Below are 4,157 nucleotides of genomic sequence, written 5' to 3'. Positions count from 1 at the left end.
TTTAATACATTGGAGGTACTTGAAGGATGGGAAGGTAATATGTCACAAAGAGTTGAAGAAAAGGAGTCACAGTAAAGATTTACATTACCTGTCCTTGACACAATGGATGTATATATGGATTGGGGTAACTGTACGAGCCTCCAGTAAAATGATTTTAAAAAACGAAACAGATTTACATTACTGACTTTGAGAACGGGCGAGGGCAGAATGGGGGATGGCCAACATGTTCAAAAGTGTGGCGAGGATTAGCTTAACAGAAACATTTTCTGACCAATAGAACTGGGAGTGCCTCTGCCCTTTCGTTGTGACTATTTTAGAAAGGATCTCTGCATACGGCAGGAAGATGACCTGGATACTGTTCAGCGCTGTGATTTGGGGCTTGAGTAATGTGAGTTGAGTAATTTCACTTTAGTTTTTCTTAAAAGCAACATGTACAAATCAGCAACAATAGGGACTTTTAGTGTAGACAGCATGGAGGTGACTTAAATCATCATTTTACATTTCCCTACCAAAGGCAGAAGTCGTTCAGAGACGCACCAAGCAAAAGGACTAAAAAGGTGTCATCAAATGGACCACTTAGGATGCCATCATAGCACACAGGCACACCAGACATGCTGGAGTGCACGGAGTGGGATGGGATTTTCTTTTTTTTCAGGTGCAGGCCAATAAGGCTTGCTTTTATTGAGTGACTGATCAATAGAACTGTCAAGGCCACGATGTACAGAGAAGAGAGGGGGAGTTTATTTCTTGGTCGCTTCTTCCTTGGACAGCGTCTTGAAGATCTCTTCTTTCTTGGCCTGGGGTGGCTCCTCTCGGCGCTTGAGTGATCTTAGACCTCACCTGAGCGGGCCTCACCTGCTCAGCCAGGAGCTTCTTGCGAGCCTGGTCTGCCTTCAGCTTGTGGACGTGTTCCATGAGAATCCGCTGGTTCTTAAGCTCGTTCCCCTTCACCTTCAGCGACAAGCTGTGATACCTATGGCGGTCAATCTTCTTGGACTCCCGGTATCTCCTGAGCAGCTGGAGCAGAATCCTCCTCTTCCACGTGACCTTCTCGGGCATGCGAGCATTGGCAGTAGTATTCTTTCGCTTACCTGTGCCCATATGCTTGCCCTTCTGGCGGGCTAGGGTGTCTTTGCGGCACCGGATTTGCTGAGGGGAGTTGGCATTGGCCATTTCATCGGTCTCCTTGGGGTCCAACCACACTTTCTTCTTGTCTGAAGCCAGAGCATACTCATGGCTGCAGCTGCAGCACCGAAAGGCAGGATGGCATTTTCAAATAATAACTCAGGGACAATAAAAGAAGTTAAATAGACAGAGCTACATACAATGACAGTATCTCCAAAAGTGGTTGCAGTGTGAGGTCCATGCTTTTGCACTGGCCTCTTCCAAGGTCTTGTTGGCTTTTATTTGTTTTACTTTATTAATCATGTTAGATTTTTGTGTGCTCACTTGTAGATTTAAGATCAACTGGTACTTGAAAGTCAAGATAGATAACCCATCAGAAAAAGTAACAGGAGTAATGGGTCCCTGAGAGTATGTGAAGGGGGGTGGCAGTGATAACTGTATAACCACACTCCATAGGCGTGAACAACAGAATCATATGTGAATGGATATATTGGATTGTGTAAGATATGATAAAAAAAAAAACCCCAAAAATACTATTATAGGAAAAAATAAGCATAAAGGTTACTAGGGAGTATGGTGGGGGAGGGGATAAAGGGGAGCTGATATCAAGGAATTCAAGAAGAGACAATGTTTGGAAAATGAGTGTGGTAGCAATTGTACACTTCTTGATGTGCTTGAACTATGGAATGTTATATCTGTAAGAGCTCCCAATAATAAAAAATAATGACAAAAACCATCCGAACTCACTGCCATCCAGTTTGTTTGTGTTTTGTTTGTCAATCCTCGCTCATGGTGACTCACCAGAACAGGGTAGGACTAGCCTGGTGAATTTCTGGAACTGTAAACCTCTATGGGAGTAAACAGCCTTATCTCCTTTGGAGCAGCTGGTGGTTTTGAATTGCAGACCTTGTGACTAGCAGCCCAACGCAAGCCATGACTCTATCCAGGCTCCTGATTCTTCTCTTGTCGTTGTTGCTGTATTGTTCGGTGTCATAGAGTTGGTTCCTGCCCATAGTGCTCTATGCACAACAGTGCAAAACACTGCTTGGTCCTGCACCATCCTCACAATTGTTCCTATGCTTGATCTTATTGTTACAGCCACTGTGTCAATCCATTTTGTTGTGAGGTTTCTCTTTGTCACTGCCCTTCTTTACCAAGCATGATGTCCTTCTTCACTGTCTCTCCTGACAGCACGTCCAAAGTATGTGAGATGAAGTCTCCCCAGCCTAGGGACATTCTGCTCTGATTCTTCCAAAACAGTATGCCCTTGTTCTGTTTGTACAACTGTCTCTTGATCCAGGTACAAGTTTCCCAGGAGCACAATGAAGTGTTCTGGAATTTCCAATTTTCTCAAGGCTACCCATAGTTTGTTAATACCCACACAGTTGAATGCTTTGGCATAGTCAACAAAACACACGTAAACATCTTTCTGGTACTCTCTGCTTTCAGCCAGGATCCATCTGACATCAGCAATGATATCTTTTGTTACATATCCTCTTTTGAATTTAGCCTGAACCTCTGGTAGCTTCCTGTCAATGTTCTGCTGCAACCCTTGGTGCATGATCTTCAGCAAATTTGACTTCTCGTTAGCAGTAAATAAAGCGCTAGTAGTATTAAAATTGGCATTTTATATTGACTTCAAGTGCTTGATATAGGCTTTCTAACTGCAAGGCTGGTGGTTTAAACCCACCAGCGGCTCTGCTGAAGAGAGCTGAAGCTGTCTGTCAGTGTCAAGACTTATAGCCTCAGAAACCCGGGGATCAGTTCTACTCTGTATTACAATGAGTTCAACTTGATGGCATTGGATGTGATTTTGGATTTGCATTTGTGTGACAAAATCAGATCCCTGTTTTCTTAGTTTTGGAGTCTTGGTAGAGAAGTGGTTGTGTGTTGGGCTGCTAATCATGAGGTCAGTAGTTCGAATTCTCCAGCTGCTCTAAAGAAGGAAGATGAGGTTTTTATTCGCATAGAATTAGCTCAGAAACACACAGGAGCAGTTATACTTGGTGCTATAGGGTGCTTTGAGGGGACATTGACTTGATGGCAGTGAGTCGGGTTTTTGTCTTTTTTAAATTTAGATCAGTGGGAGGTAGATTGGCTTTACAAATTAAAATATGTAAATATTAATTACCACGTCAAAGGTGAAAACTAGGCAAAGTTAAACCTGTTCTACTGAAGTTATTGTAGTTTCCTTCTGAGAAGTAATTATTCCTATTTTACATCATTGGCAGAGACACCATGGAAGTGTTCTAAGCAAGGAAGAAAGATAGGACAGGGAGATAACGCTCTCTTTTTTAAGTCACATTTTTACAGAGTAGCCTCTATGTCTGTTACTAAAAGTGTGATTGTATAGAATACCACAGAACCCATTAGAATGAAAACAGAAAGAATGGAAAGCCACTTACACATTGTTGGTTCCCATGATGTGTTCAGAAGACTATCCCTTTCTGAGTCAGACAAAGATTCAATTGTTTTCTCTGCTAGTTATCTGCTGTTGGCTGTGGGCGGTTATTTGACCTCTTTGCATGTCAGTCTTCACTTTTAAAGAGGGGAAAATATTGATACAAATAGCAACTTCATTTTTGCATTTTCAGTTTCTCCCTTTCCACCAGTGCCTTCTTATCAGTGCCAACAGGAATAAGAACCACAATAAAATTCTACACCAACACTCCACAAAAGTTGCTCCTCTGGTATGCCCTCTTTTTTCTTTTTAAATCATTTTATTCGGGGCTCATACAGCTCTTATCACAATCCATACATACACCCATTGTGTCAAGCACATTTGTACAAATGTTGTCATCATCATTTTCAAAACATTTTCTTTCTGCTTGAGCCCTTGGTATTAGCTCATAAACCCCCCCCCTTCTCCTTCCCTCCCTCATGAACCCTTGATAATTTAGAAATTATTATTTTCATGTCTTAAACTGACCACTGTCTCCCGTCACCCATTTTTCTGTTGTCTGTCCCCCTAGGAGAAGGTTATATGTAGATCACTGTGATCAGTTCCCCCTTTCTCCTACCACCTTTCCTTC

At 42.4% G+C, this 4,157-nt stretch overlaps 1 pseudogene; it reads right to left on the bottom strand.

Annotated features, from left to right (window-relative positions):
• Positions 1-740: 740 nt before the first annotated feature.
• LOC101651218 lies at positions 741-2,138 on the bottom strand (annotated as a pseudogene).
• Between the last annotated feature and the right edge of the window lie 2,019 nt (positions 2,139-4,157).

Source organism: Echinops telfairi, unplaced genomic scaffold (assembly GCF_000313985.2).
Source record: "Echinops telfairi isolate 266 unplaced genomic scaffold, ASM31398v2 ScPeMD7_5592;HRSCAF=6446, whole genome shotgun sequence".
Lineage (NCBI taxonomy): Eukaryota > Metazoa > Chordata > Mammalia > Afrosoricida > Tenrecidae > Echinops > Echinops telfairi.
This window is presented reverse-complemented; position numbering and strand designations above follow the sequence as displayed.